Source organism: Stenella coeruleoalba (genome assembly GCF_951394435.1).
Source record: "Stenella coeruleoalba genome assembly, chromosome: 3".
Taxonomy (NCBI): domain Eukaryota; kingdom Metazoa; phylum Chordata; class Mammalia; order Artiodactyla; family Delphinidae; genus Stenella; species Stenella coeruleoalba.
This window is the reverse complement of record NC_137148.1, coordinates 141,928,438-141,943,815: the sequence shown is the minus strand read 5'-3', so window position 1 is coordinate 141,943,815 and position 15,378 is coordinate 141,928,438. Positions and strand designations below refer to the sequence as shown.

The window sequence follows — 15,378 nt, the reverse complement described above, 5'->3', positions numbered from 1 at the left end:
GTTCCACATAAAAGTGATATCATATGATATTTGTCTTTCTCTATCTGACTTACTTCACTTAATATGACAATCTCTAGGCCCATCCATGTTGCTGCAAGTGACATTATTTCATTCTTTTTTATGGTGAGTAATATTCCATTGTATATATGTACCACATCTTCTTTATCCATTTCTCTGAGTGGCGACAGCACCTCTGCACTACGCATATGCTGTTGGAAGAAATCTAAGAATATATGCTTGAACTGTTATAAAGAGAGCCCAGATTTGGACGGACTAACGTCCATAGAGAGAGAGAGGGAGAGAGAGGGAGGGAGGGAGGGAGGGAGAGGGAGATGTCCTCATCTTCTGTCCTGGAGAAACTATGAGAGTTTAGTAGGGGCAACATAACTCAGGCACTCCCACAGTCCTTCAAGTTGGCTGTAAACAATGAGGAACTATGGGTTTTCTACAAGGATGCCTCATTGTTAGGGACAGGAGTAACAGCAGTGGAGAAGAGAATCAACCAGGAGAGACATTGGATTTTCTAGTTTTCATATTAAAAGGCAATTGTAACCAGGAAGGCTGACCATTTGGATTGAGTACACTCCCAGAAGTTCTTGATCTTTTTAGGACTGAGGGATCCAGAGCAGAGAGAATGATACCTGATAATCCAGGGTTTACAAAGAAATGGTATCTTAGTTTTGTGCCTTCAAAATATGAAACAAAGTAAACTAGTTATATGATGAAAACAATAAAAATTTAAATGGAACACTTATATGTTTGGATTAATATTTAAACTGCTTGCCACATGTTTTTATATCACAAGCAAGAAGCATATTCAAAAGTGCCCCTGGGCATCCATTTGAAGATGATATGACGATATTTATAGCAAAATGCAATATAGCGATTTGCAGGCCAGAATCTACCTTCCTACTGATGATGTATTGAAGTATTTTAAAGTTATACTTTATGGAGTTGTATTTCCCTCAATGTATATGTGTGGACACGTACATTCACGTGTGTGTGTGTGTGTGTGTGTGTGTGTATGCACACACATGCATGAGAGGTTAATCACATGTGCATTTTACGGCATCACTGAAGAAGCCATAAAAAGGATCACCAGTGGAACCAAATGGAGTTTCTCAGACATTTTAAAGAGTGACACTTCACTGATGTCTGTTGATATCGGATGCCCTTTAATAAGAACACCATTAAAACAATATGTGACAATGCCTTTGCTGAGAATGAACTTTTACTGATGGCCACCAAGATTTCTTATAAAAAATTCTCATAACAGAGGGGGTGGAGATCAATTTTGCTAATGATAGAAGGCTAAGCTTATTTTAATATGCTTCACCTTTTTCCCCTTAAACATTTCTTATTGATGTGGTATGGCAAAATATTTTTCAAAAGACATGCTTGCTTTTCTCCAAAAATATTATTAGAAAAGGGCTCTGATTTGTTCTTACTTTTAATCAGAAACTTAATTTTAAATGATTCAGTCTTTACGGGAATCTAGCCATTGAGTGACATACATATGCAACTTCTAAACAACTCTACTGATGTTGTTTTATGAAAGCAACTTTCTATTATCTCACAATTTTACAAACATTATATTCATAAAAATGACAAGAAGACTTTAGACACCCTAGGGTCTTCTGAAACACTTCTTGCAAAATAAACCTCAGCTCCTCAGCATGGTGCATAAGGGTCAGCAGCACCTGTGCAGGGCTATTTGCTCTGACTCTGTATCTACCCCTTCACCTCCATCCCAATTGGTATCTCTTGCCATTGTATTACCTAGTAGCTTTTGCTCATATTTTTTCTATCTAACAGATACTCTAACAACCCCTTTTTAAAAAGTAAGAATACACTGTTAACCATTACGTTTGGGATCCCTTTCCTTTCTTTTTTCTCCTTTTAGTTATCATGGAGATTCATCAACACGAGGTGCAATACAACATGAAAAAGACTGATGTATGGTTTCTGTGATAGGCAGCCTCTAAGATGGCCCATAGATCCCCACTTATTGATACTCATTCCCTGGAGTGTGGGCTGGAACACCTAGCATCTCACTTCCAACAAGTAGGAAGTACTTAAAAAAAGTACTGGGCTGCCACTTTTTTTTTTTTTTTTTTTTTTTTTTGCGGTACGCGGGCCTCTCACCGCTGTGGCCTCTCCCATTGCAGAGCAACAGGCTCCGGACGCGCAGGCTCAGCGGCCATGGCTCACGGGCCCAGCCGCTCCGCGGCATGTGGGATCTTCCCAGACCGGGTCACGAACCCGTGTCCCCTGCATCGGCAGGCGGACTCCCAACCACTGCGCCAGCAGGGAAGCCCAGGGCTGTCACTTTTGAGATTAGGCTATGAGAGACTCCGGCTTCCATTTGACACCTGTCTTCTTGCTCACTCACTCTGAGGAAAACCAGCTGCCATGCTGCATTTTACACTAAGTGGAGGCACCAACGGGCAGGAAGGAAGGGAAGCCTCCAGCCAACCAGCCGATTGGGACCCAAGACCTGCTAGCAGTCACATGAGTGGCTTGGAAGCAAATCTTCCTCTAGTTGAGCCTTGAACTTACTGCAACCTCAGTGACACCTCCATTACAGCCTTGTGCAGACCCAGAGCCTGCGGTTCCCAGCTTAGCTGCATCAAGGTTCCTGACCTTCAGAAACTTTGGGAGAGAGTTTAGTTGTTTAGTTGAAACATCTTAGTTGTTTAGCTGAAACATCTTAGTTGTTTAAGCCTCTAGGTTTAGAAGTAATTTGTCAAGCAGAAATATTAATAGGTAACTAATTCCGTTGCTAAGAGAAATAGAAAATTAATATAGTTGCTTCTCTTTGCACGGAATATATTTCAACGTACTAACATCATGTCCTTCTTATGTTTTTGGTGTTAAAAATGACCTACATTTTATGATTTGATTGTGATAATATATTGTTTTTCCAAGCATATAGTTACCAAAATAAGTCTATTTGAACCCCACAGGAATTTTATTTTAACAAGTTTTGTGATTAATGAAATACACAAGTTTAAGAACTTGGGCGCCAAACAATTTCCAAAACATGTACATTCTTCTGTTATCACTATTTTGTATAAGATAATATAAATGTTTATTTACATTTGTTTTATCTAAATAAACTGTGAATTTCTAAAGTACAAGGACTATGTGTTATTCACGCTCATCAGCACTGAGTATGGTATCTTTTGCAGATAGTAGAGTCCACAACTGTGTATTAAATGAGTGAATAATACAAGTATGAATTAATAAAAATGTTAATTACAATATGTATGTCAGCAGCTTCTCTAAAATATCCTGGCTTCATAACTTATATTGCTATAGTGTGAAAATTCTAGATATAATGGAAAACATTTACTACATCCTCTAGATAACTTCTAATACTGGTTTCTTTTAACTAGAAAGTTCAATTAATCAGAATGCCCATTCTCTTTTCCATCACAGAGTTATTTTCATGCTTGTATTCTATATATGACTCAGTTGGATATTGATTCAAATTTTAAGTTTTCTCTTCCATTTCTATCATTATAAAAGCATAGTATATGTGAAATATTTATATACTGGGCCACTGACGATAACAATGACAAGCATAATTAGAAATAAAAACTGCCAAAATATGAAATTCTTAGATTTATGCATGACGAAGCAGACAAAGATTCAGGAAACACACACAGTCACACCACCCAATCAATTAACTTTCTGCAATCAGACATATAACAATTGGATTTAAGAGGAACTGAGAACTGTTGTATTAAGATAATATCCTAAAAAAATGATGATAGAAAAGAAAAAGACCGGCTATATAGTGCATGGGGAAAAAAATGTGGAAATTCTTCTGTATGTTCAACTGCTTAGCAAAACTGTGAGCCCTAGAGTCACTGACATCCCAACAGAATCAAGTTAACTGCATTTACATCTTCCCTGACAGAGGACCGTGACCGATCAGCTGATTGTCAGTGTGAACCTTGTGCAATATCTCACCATAACCAAACGGAAATCTCTTCTCTAACATGTCTAAAGCACATTGTATCATGATTACTTCAGTATGTAGCACTAAGAGTTTTAAAGGAACACACTACAGGGAAACTAAAAGTGGCAATGAGATGATTTCAATATGAAATGTATGTCAAGTTTCTTTCAACAAGCATAGAGGTGCTATTGTAAAATACAGAATTATGAGGGCACTGTAAAGTGAATGCTATGTTGTTTCCTGCCTTACCACTGTCAGTGTAAGGTGATTTGGTGATTAAGCTACTGTATGATATTGATAAATGAACAAAAAATGGTCAAGCCTATGGAAGCAGATTCTGACCTGACCTCACTCCTGGTATTCATAACCTTGTGAAATCATCTCTTCTTGAATGTGGGCCAGGCTACTTGACTTGCTTCTAACAAGCAGAGCATGCAAAATGTGAAGGGATATCCCTTCCAAGATTAACTTATAAAAGACTATAACTTCCATCTTGCTCATCCTCTGTCTCTCCCTTCCTCTGACTTGCCTACTCTGATGAAGCCAGATGCCATATGGAGAGGCCAACAAGTCAAGAAGCCAACAGCCAATGAGGAACTTGCCCTCAGTTCAAAGTCCTTTGGGAAATTGAATCGTGCAGACAACCATATAAGTGACTTTGGAAGTAGATCCTTCCCCAGTTGAGCCTTGAAATGAGACCACAGATACTGCAGACATTTTGACTACAGCTTTTGAGAGATTCTGAAGCATAGGACCCAGCTAAGCTCTGGCCATATTCCACACCTACAGAAACTGTGAGATGATGTGTTGCTGTTTCAACCCAATGAGTTTTGGAGTAACATGTTATGCAGTGATGGATAACTAATGTATTTCTCAATGCCATACAGGGCTAGGCAATGCTAAGGAACTTTTGCTATAGTTACATTAAGAAAATTTTTTCTGTGATCAAATTTCTCTAACAAATACTAAGTATCTTTATAATATTAGGAACCCTCATAGATTCACAGAGAACATGTCAAATTTTATTTTAATAATGAGTTTGAGATTTGGAAAGAATTTGGCCAAAGTGAAACGGAGCAGGACCCTATGGTCCTTCCCCCCAACCCCATGTCTTCTACCTGCCTTCGGTGTGTGGAAAAACTTTAGCCGAAGAATAAGTTTAATCAGAGAAGTGAGCAAATGCAGAAGCAAAGGAAAGCAGTCAACAGACAAAAATAATAATAGTTTAGTCACTAAACAAAGTCAAGGACCTTTAGTTCCTCCACTAGGGCTATAGATAATATTCTGAGCCATATCATTTGAACTGTCTTGTTGATACTGAAACCCCCACTGGATAGAAGAAGTTATCTACATGATGAACAGACTGTAATCATGACATAAGCTGCCACAATTCTGAGAACTGGCCTCAAAGAAATGGGAACAAACCAATTCTGGAACTGAAGATTAACTGTACTTAAAGCAATCAAGAGGATGCTGATCAGACCACTGCATGACCAATTTCAAGATGACTGTCAGAGCTGACTGTGCTGTTTCTGCATGTAGCCCCCTCCCTCCGCCTATAAAAGCTCTTGCCCACTGACTGTCAACGGGGGAGTTGGCCTTTGGACATGAGCCTGCCCTCCCCACCACCAGGTTGCTGACCTCAACAATAAAGCAAACTTTCCTTTCCACCAACCTTGTCTCACAAGTACTTGTCTTCTGAGCCGTGAGCAGCTGGACTCCACTTTCGGTAACAAAAGGAAGCAGGGGCTAAGCTAGGATCAGGGAAATCATTTCAATTCTAAACCAGTGCTCAGGAGAAAGCCTGATCTGGGCTGATACTGGATGTGCAGGGGTACGGTGTGGATGGATACAAAGTGAGGCTTATGTGACGAGCCCCGGCGAGGAACCATGGGAGCAGTGGGCTGATACTGTGTGTTCCTGGCATAAATGGGAAAAGCACAGAACTCACGGGGACTCCAACTCAGCAAGAGTCCCTTAGGCCATCTAGGTGTTGCATTCTCTTGATTTTTGTAACGCTTATTTCTTCATTTCCTAAAATCATGGAATATATCAGTTTTAGTTATTTAGTTGCAAGCAACAAAAACAAGCATGAGCCTACTTAAGTAAGACGGTATTGGAAATGGGTAAAGAGGCTTGGAGATTTTAAGAGAAAAGTTGAATATCTAGGCCTTGAGAAGGAGAGAAACAAGCGACAGTATCCAGGAGCTAATGCAAGAACTAATAACTCGGTATCAATTGGTTTTGTCTTTGTCATTCTACTCAATATTTAAATTATCTGGAGAAGTCTGGTTGAACTAACCTGAGTTGTACGCTTGTCTCTCACTTTCTTGCTGTGGTCAGTGAGGGCGTGTTCCTATTTGGTCAAGGGTGTCATGTCCTTTGGGACAATAGTTTGGTCCTACATGAAATGAGATGGAAAAGCAGCGGTTACCTGAAGGGAAATAAGGGTACCGTTTAAAAAAAACATAAGGAAAGATATGGGGTTGCTGCACAAGTTAAAACAGCATGTATTCACTATAGAAGCCACCTTGCAATCAGTAGAGCTGTCTCAGAATCAAAGTAATGTAATTCCTTTAACTGGCATCACTTTTAACAGGCTTGATGCATGTACTGACTAGTGCCTTAAAGGCACCATCTGACACCTGAAATACATTTGATGCTAGGTACAGAGGAAATTGCCTTTCCAGTGAAGGTGTGCTTCACAGCTGCAACTTCATATCCTCTTTAAGCTGCAAAGACAAATTCAACTGGCCCTTCAGATGAGGCTGCCCTGCGGCAAGAACTGTAGCAATTCATCCCATCTGGTACTTCCTGATACATAAGAGTAGAGATGTTCAATGATGTTACCAATTTATAAAGAACTTCAATCAGTTGCCCACTTCTTAGCTGCTATTTCCATGTATAATTACTAAACTGTTTATTACCCCATTTACGCATGATAGAACATCATGCAATTAAATGGCTTACCCAAATTCATGCAATAGATAGCATACTTGAAATCAGAATACAGATTACTAAGACCCTGTCAAAGGATAATTTTACTACAGTTGCTTCCTTATTTTCAATGCCTCATCACTACCTGATGACATGTAATCATATATTCAGTTGACATGAAGCTGAAGGGATAACTACCATATTGGATTACTAAATCAGAATCCAGAAAAGTCATGTTAACCTGGAATGCTATGCCAAGTCATGAATTCAATCAGGATAAATGTCAAGCCCTGTGCAGAGGAATACTGGGTAAGTATAGGTAGGTTGTGATATAACTTAACAGTAAAAGACCTAAAATTTAGTGAAATATGATAAATATAGGGAAAAAATGCAACCTAATTACCTAATTGTTAATATCCTACAAAACAAATCTACTCTTGGAATGTATTAAGACATTTATGTGTTGAGGTTCCGTCCTTTCCTAAGTTCACCAAACTAGATTCATAAAAGTTAAAACACAATTTATTTTTGGAAACTTGTTCTGCTCTGAATCCCTTTCCAAACTGATGCAGACAAGAAAAGAAAGTTAAATGTCCTTTCTCACTTTTTCAATAGCTTAAAATAAGCCTTAAACAACGCAGGGGTTGCTTTTGTATCCTCAGTCTCTAACATAGTTACCTCCTACAGAAATTTGTTTTCTCAAACTCCAGGAAACTTAAAGTTGCCCTTCCCTGTGGTAGACATTTGGAGGATTGTCTGCCCTGGTCTAGAGCCATCTGCTTTCTCCTGAAATTGTCTGATTCTGATCTAGGCGTGAGCTTCCAGGAGTGCTGTTGAAAAACATCACCCCATGTCCCTAGGATCTCAGCTCCAACTGGTTAGTGGGGGAGAATACTTGCTCTAAACTGTGTTGGGACAGGTGGCTTATCTCTTCTTAGATTTGGAATTCTAACTAAGGACAGTTGGTTGATGTGAGAAAATCTTAAAGAAAACATGTAAAACTGATAGCCAGGAATGTTGCATAAGCCAGTCTGCAGAGAGAGAAAAAGGATAAAGCAAACCAAAGGTCTATAGAGGAAATAAGATATAAGATGGATACTGATAAAGAGCGAGAAAGAAAAAGAAAAAAGGGATGAATGGACAAACTTTATGGATGTTTTAAAGCTCTACAGATCCTTGTTCTAATTCCTTTCTGAAGGCTGGCTACATTCCTAAGCTTCATTTCCGTGAGACACTTCTGAATTTTTATAGTTTCTATAATACAGACTCCTTGTCTGACTTAAGCAAAATACATACCAATAGTCCAAGATCTTAAGGAATTCCACAGACCTTTCAAGCCCAAAGCACCAGCCAAAGCCCCCAACCCATAAATCCCTCCCACTCTTTTATTTTATAGTTTCTTCACACTTTCATCTAACATGGAAACACAAATTCTTTGCAGTCAATGTTACTAAAGACTTAGAGGCATTGGCAATATCCATAGGTTTAGACAAGGTCTGAAATGATAACTTGAAACAGGGACCCATTAGGAACTGTAGAAGCCCCTCAGGATCGTCAGCTTGGAAAAGAGGTGACTAGAAAAGGTAAATGATCTGTCTGCAAGGTATGTAAGGAAATATTTAACTTAATGTTTTATGTAGGATGACTTTTTCTTAATGCAGGACCATTAAAATAAAATGGGTTCTTCTGAAAGGTAGTAAGTTCCCTGAAACTAGACGTATTCCAACAATATGTAGCTGCCCTCTTAGTAGAGTGTAGGAAAAACTATTCAAGCATCAAATCAAATGAGTGGTTGTATTCGTTTATCTCTAAATTCCCTGACAACTCTAAGATTCAATGATTCATCGATGTATCCCAAATGCCTGTAGCATATACTGTAAAATGTGATATTAATCTCTATATGGCTAACAACATCTTGTTGAAATCACAATATGTAGTACTAGACAAAACTTTCTGATGGACAGGCATTATGAAAATATTCAAGGCAATCATATTTACCAATCGTATGACCTGATCCCCAAACAAAGGAGAAATGACATTTCTCCTTTACAATGACATTTAAAGGTGGACTTTTAAGATCAACTGTGTAGAAAAACAGCAATAAGTACAAGGTGGTTCAAACACATGTTCAGTCTTAATGACATCATTTCTGAATTGTGTCTTCAGCTGAATCATCAAGCCTGAAGTACTGTGATCTCACCCTTCTAGAAAGCTTTACAATCACACGTTTGCTATTGTTGCCAAGGTCACAAATTAAGCTCATTAGAAGCTTCAAGTTTTTAAAGTGCGTTGTTCCTCCTTTTCAAAAGTGCTTACTGTATAATCCAGACGTCCTCAGATGGATTCTTTTATTTTTTTTAAATGAATTTATAATGAAGTTTCTGCTATTAGGGCACATTACAACAAAAAGATTAAGCCAGTTAAAGCACAGAAACAATTACTAAATCTCATTCAGCTGGATGCTCTGATAGTCTAGGTACTCTTCTCTTCCAGACAATGGTGAGAGTGACATACAAGAGAGTAACTGTGTCCTGTTTCCCACAATTCCTTCCCTCCAAATACCCAGAGCATATTTGATACCAAAAACCCCATCTCCTCCTTCTTCTTTATATTATTTAAGATTATCCATACATGTTGGGCTTATTGGTGTCTCCCAAAACACATGTTCATGTTCTAATCCTTGGAAACTGTGAATATTACCATATATGGCAAAACAGTAAGTATTATCTTGTATAACAAAAGATGCAGTTAAATTAAGAATGTTTAGAGGAGAGGATTATCCTGGATTTTACGGGTGGGACCTAAATGCTCTCACAAGTCCTTATAAGAGAGAGGCAGGGGGAGATCACACACACAGAAGTGGAACAGACAATTTGGGATGGAGTCAGAGATTGGAGTGATGTGGTCCCAAGCCAGGGAATACTAGCAACCACCAGAAGCTGGAAGTGAGAAGAAGTGGAGTCTCCTTAGAGTCTCTGAGGGAATGAGGTCCTGTTGTCATCCTAATTTCTGGCTTCTTGTTTATTAAATGTGTGCCTATTTTCTGTATTTGTCCTTGAGTTAGGGATGAAGCACTCCTAAATCAATAATCTGATATTTTTAAAGACATGTCCTGCACAGACAATCCATAAAAAAGAGATCTGAAAGCGTTCTCTAAACATATGAAAAGATATCTTCATTCTCGATCAGAAGTGTAATTAAAACTGCTCTGAGATACCATTTCTAAACTATCAGATTGGCAAAAATTCAAAAGCTTGACAATTCCCACTGTGTTGGAGAGCCTGTAGAGAAGCAATCTCAGACATTCCTGGTGGGAATGTAAAACGCACAACCCTAGGGCAGGAATAGAGACATAGACGTAGAGAATGGACATGTGGACACAGCGGGGTAAGGCGAGGATGGGACGAACTGGGAGATTAGGTTTGACATAAATACGCTACCATGTGTGAAATAGATAGCTAGTGGGAACCTGCTGTACAGCACAGGGAGCTCAGCTCGGTGCTCTGTGATGACCTAGATGCAGGGGGGAAGGAGGGGCGGGAGGTCCAAGAGGGAGGGGATATAGGTATACATATAGCTGATTCACTTTGTTGTGCAGCAGAAACTAACACAACATTGTCCAGCAATTTTACTCCAATAAAAAAATGAAAAGAAAAAAATATTCTATCAAACTACACTGCACTTAACCTCTCAATCTAGTAGTCCTACTTCCAGGAACTTACCCTGAAGATATACCTCCAAAATACAAAAATGCAGTAATAATATGCATATGAATAAGGTGATTCACTGAAGCATTATTTGTAATTGCAAAATATTGGACACTACCTCAGTCTCCAAGCATAGGAGAGTGGGTGAATTTGTGGAGTGCTATGCTGCTGTGAAAAAGAATGAGGAAGGACACTATTAACAAGACAGACTCTTAAGTGAAACAGCAGAGTGTAAAACAAGATACATGTAATGCTATATATTGTATAAAAAAGAACAGAAAATAAGAAAATATACATTCACTTGCTTATCATTACAAGCAACCACAAGAAGCACAAACCGGAGAAAGTGAAGTTGTTTAACTACACTGGGTGAGGTGGAGGAAGGGAAAAGAGAAAGAGTGACACTCCTCTGAGTATACCATTATGTACAGTTATGACTTTTTAAGCATGTTAATATCCTACATATTTTAAAATATTAACTACATTAATAAGAATGGGAAGGGAAAAAACTGCAAGCAAACTGAAACAAATGAGTCTAATCATATGTCAAGTGAACCCTAAAATCATATGTCAAGTGAACCCTATAACTGAGAAAAACTAATCTAAGTACTTGTGAAGAGAGCATTTAGCTATATACCCTTACCCTTGGGCAGAGTGGGCTGTAGGGTGGAATGGCAGAACACAAACAGATCCTAAATTCTTTTTAGTAGTTTTGTTTATAATAACTGAATGTACGAAGAAGAGAAGGAAAGTAAGAGAAAAGAAAAAAACAATAATTATACAACAGAGAAAGGAGAAATGGGCAACACCTTGACCAGATGTTAAAATTAACACCATTGATGAGGACAGATGGACACTGTGTGGCTCCAAATGAAGGACAAGATCTATCGACTAAGCAGTATACAAGTGACAATGCATAAGCACAATCTAGTCGACAAGCAAATATCAAACCAACATGCAATGAGAAATATTCTATTTTTAAAAAGGTGGGAGGATATTTTTCCAAAAATGTCAATGTCATTAAAGACAAAGAAAGAATATGTAAGTGATCCAGATTGAGGGACTAAATATACATGACTAGTAAATGTAATACCAGAACCTAAACTAGATCCTGTACTGGTAGAGAAAAAAATTGCTATAAAGGATATTGGATCACTGACCAAATTGAAGGTGGATAGTAGTTTAGACAAAGGTATTGTATACATGTAGATCTATGAAGCTGACAACAGTAATGTGGTTATATAAGAGAATATCCCTAATCTCTGGAAATCCTGTGCTGAAGAATTTATGATGTATAAAATTTACATTCAAATGATATAGAAAAAAATAATTCTCTCTATACACATATATAAAGAGGGTATGAGACAGAGAAAGAGAGAACATAAATGATAAAGCAAATGAAATAAAATATTAAGAATAGGCAGATTTAGATGAAAGGTTTACAGATATTCTTTGTACTATTTTGGTGATATTAAGTTTAAAATTACCCCAAGCAAAAAGTAAATCCAAAATATATCCAAAACCAGAAATGTTTTGAATCTTGAAATTGCTCAATGCCAAAATAAAAAGTTATTTCTACTTAACATATTTTATAATCAAGATACATCTACCCACTATTCTCCCCTGCCCGCAAAACACACACACAAACAATACCTCAAGCCTCAAAGAGCTTACAACCTAACTGAGGTAATGAAAACTGTCACAAGAATAAAATTAACAACTTCAAGTCTCAAATAAATGCTAAGTGAAAGGTGCATGTAACAGTTACTACAGACATTTGTTCCTTATCTAATCGAAATTCTATTTTTTATCATTTCTGCTCTTTCTTTTTTTATCCAAGTGAGTCGATGAAAAAATGTTTATTACTTTTTGCTAAATAACCTCACACATACTTGAAAACCTATTGAAATATTGTGTATCTTTTGTTCGTCAGCTTGAGGAACTCTACTTCCTCAAATCTGTTGATCTTGCTCATATTAATTCCCTCCCTCAAGAGTACTATATGCTGATCAGCTGCCATTTATGCAAGCCTGAGGCTAACAGAAGATGCTTTACCGGCAGCCTTCTGTGTCTAAGTATTAGAACTTCTGTTATATGCTTCAAATAATAAATTTGGGGTTCAGTTGATTCAATTTTTCATCTATTACAGGGTCTTTTCCCCAATGTTAAAAAGGAAGCTTTTTTTTTCCCCCGTAGAGAAGAAAACTTGGTGATACGAGCTGACGAAATTTCATTTAACTACTGATTACCCAACTGTACTCATCACGCAGATTTTTGCTATACTTATCACTACATGGTTTTCAAGTACTTTGAACACTTTCTGTCAAGCTAAAATTTTACTGCCAAAGTAGCTGAGCATAAAATGTGATTACATTAATTTCCTCCATTCATAATGTGGAATATTTTTTAAAAGTAGTTTTTGTTCTTATTTGTGAACCATGGTTTGTTTATTGTTAATTAGGATAATAGAAAAATAATAGTACCTTTAAAGATAACTTGTTCAAGAAGCATATCTGACATTAGAACAGAAACTGATGATATTTTTAAATTAATGCATAAGCACTAATGAGTAACCCAAAAGAAGTTTAAATTCTTTCCATTATAGCCATGTCAAGGTTGTAAACTTGAAGTTCAAATATCCCTAAAATAATCTGACAATAATTCAAATGTTTGTCAGCAAAATATGTAAAGCATTCCAATATACTGAATACTGCATGAGTTTACAAGAACTTTCTCTCTATTTATATTTCTGTTTGTAGAACTTTCAGAATTTTACAGCCTTTTTCAATCTTCATGAATTCTTTATTCTTTCCTCCACTTCCTCTTTTCCTCCTTCCTTCTTTTCCTCTCTTTCTTCTTTCCTTCCTTCCTGATAGGGGCAACAAATGAGTTATAATTTTTCACTGACTGCCCACTATGCCTCAAATAAGTGTAGAAATCTGAGATTCCAGTTTTCTTTCCGCAATTGCTTGTTTGCAGTCACAAGTCACTCCTCCTTTTAAATATATCATCACCTTTCTTTGTTCTCTTTCTTTTAGTAATAAATATGGGCATTGAAGTGTAATTTTTTACTCATTCATCCATTAATTTATTTATGAATGCATGTGTGCAATTTATTAATTCATTTCATCATGTTCCAGACACAATCAAAAGTTGACATAAAATCATAAAAAGAAGTGTGTTTCTTTGTTTTTTAACTACCCTACCTGAGTCTCCCAATTAGAGGCAGCATCTGCTTTTTGATTTCAGGTGTGTAGCCAGCCAGGATAATCTATTTAAAATGTACAAAGGGATGAACTGGAAAGAACAATTAAATATGTTCATTGCTAATGAATGATTTTCATGCTGGGTTAGCCCATAAAAAAGTAATGAGAGTTATACAATGGGCAGCTCTTAGGAACTATCCAGTTCCTTAATTCATGTTCACCCACTGGCTGAAAATGGATTCAAATGGATTCATCAGTATACAGTCTACCAGCTAGCATTTGCCACGTAGGAGAGATTTTCACTGTCAAGTCTAATGAGATATTTCTAATGGCAGGTAGTTCCTGGCAACTGCTGGTAGCATTTATCTGGAATAAGAAAAGTATAAATGAATTCCATGACAACCTGTCCTGGCAGCAGGAAAAGATAAAGGAGCATGCAGAAGGGATAGATCACCTGAAGGTGTAGGGAGAAATACAATGAAAGCTGGTTTAAAGGCTAAGAAGGCACACTTTCTATCACACAGTTGCCTTGGGTCACCTGGTACAGAAAGAGGAATTTTCTGTAGATATTCAGATAAAGATGGAGAGGAGTGTGCTTCCTGGCAAAAGATGAAACCTTTCCAGGAACCCTCTAGAATATCCAGTTAAAGATATTGTCTCACTGCAGATTTCATAGCCCCATTCCACAACTGAGCTTTTGGTTTATGTCCTTTTAAATTTTTCACTTAAAGTACAGAGATCAGAAGCTTTTAAAGACTTGAAGATTATCATCATACTATAGCAAATTACATCTGTTGTGCCCTCTTATTTTGATTTCTTCAATAGAGTGCAGTGTCCTTAAAACTGTTTCTTATTCATATTCATACTTGCTTCCTAAGGACCCAAGTAATCAATAAGTTTGATCGTTACTACCCATATCAGTCATTAGGGGATCATTCTATTGTCAATCACTCTCCTACTTTTTATAGTAATTTATTAACCAATTATTACAGTAATACAGTAATCACATAACCAAGTTTTGTGTTTCAAAAGATGTTAATGGTAATATGCCTTTTCACAAGGCTTCACCATCTAACTCTTGCTTATATCTTTTCATAGCATCCTTGGTATAAGGTTGTGTAGACATAATGAAAAACGTTGAGGAAAACACGGTGTAATCATTAATTTTATGTATCAACTTGATCAGGTCATAGGGTGCCCAGACATTTGTTGAAACATTATTTTGGGTGTGTCTATGAGGGTGTTTTTAGATGAGTTTAGCATTTAAATCAATAGAATGAGTAAAGCAATTTGTCCTCCATAATGTGAGTGGGTTCTATCCAATCAGTTGAAGGCCTGAATAGAACAAAAAGGTTGATACTGCTATGAGTAAAAAGAAATTCCTCATCCCTGACTACCTTCAAGCTGGGACAATGGTTTTCTCCTGCCTACATAGTTGAACTGAAACTTCAGCTCTTCCTGTGTCTCGAGCCTACCAGCCTGCAGACTGAAACTACACCATAGGCTCTCCTGGGCCACCAACTTGCTGACTGCAGATCTTTGGACTTGTCAACCTCAATAA

At 37.4% G+C, this 15,378-nt stretch overlaps 1 protein-coding gene across 50 annotated transcripts in view; it reads right to left on the bottom strand.

Moving 5' to 3' along the window:
• The window catches only part of LOC307184329 (teneurin-2-like), a 2,867,364-nt gene that overhangs the window by 1,183,762 nt on the left and 1,668,224 nt on the right, over positions 1-15,378 (bottom strand). For 48 of the 50 annotated variants that reach the window (XM_079917763.1, XM_079917760.1, XM_079917746.1 and 45 more), the window contains one exon: positions 6,270-6,368. The exons of the other annotated variants lie outside the window; for them this stretch is intronic. The gene's annotated coding sequence lies outside the window, so the exon portion shown is untranslated. The remainder of the gene's footprint in view (positions 1-6,269; positions 6,369-15,378) is intronic. 50 annotated transcript variants of the gene reach the window in all.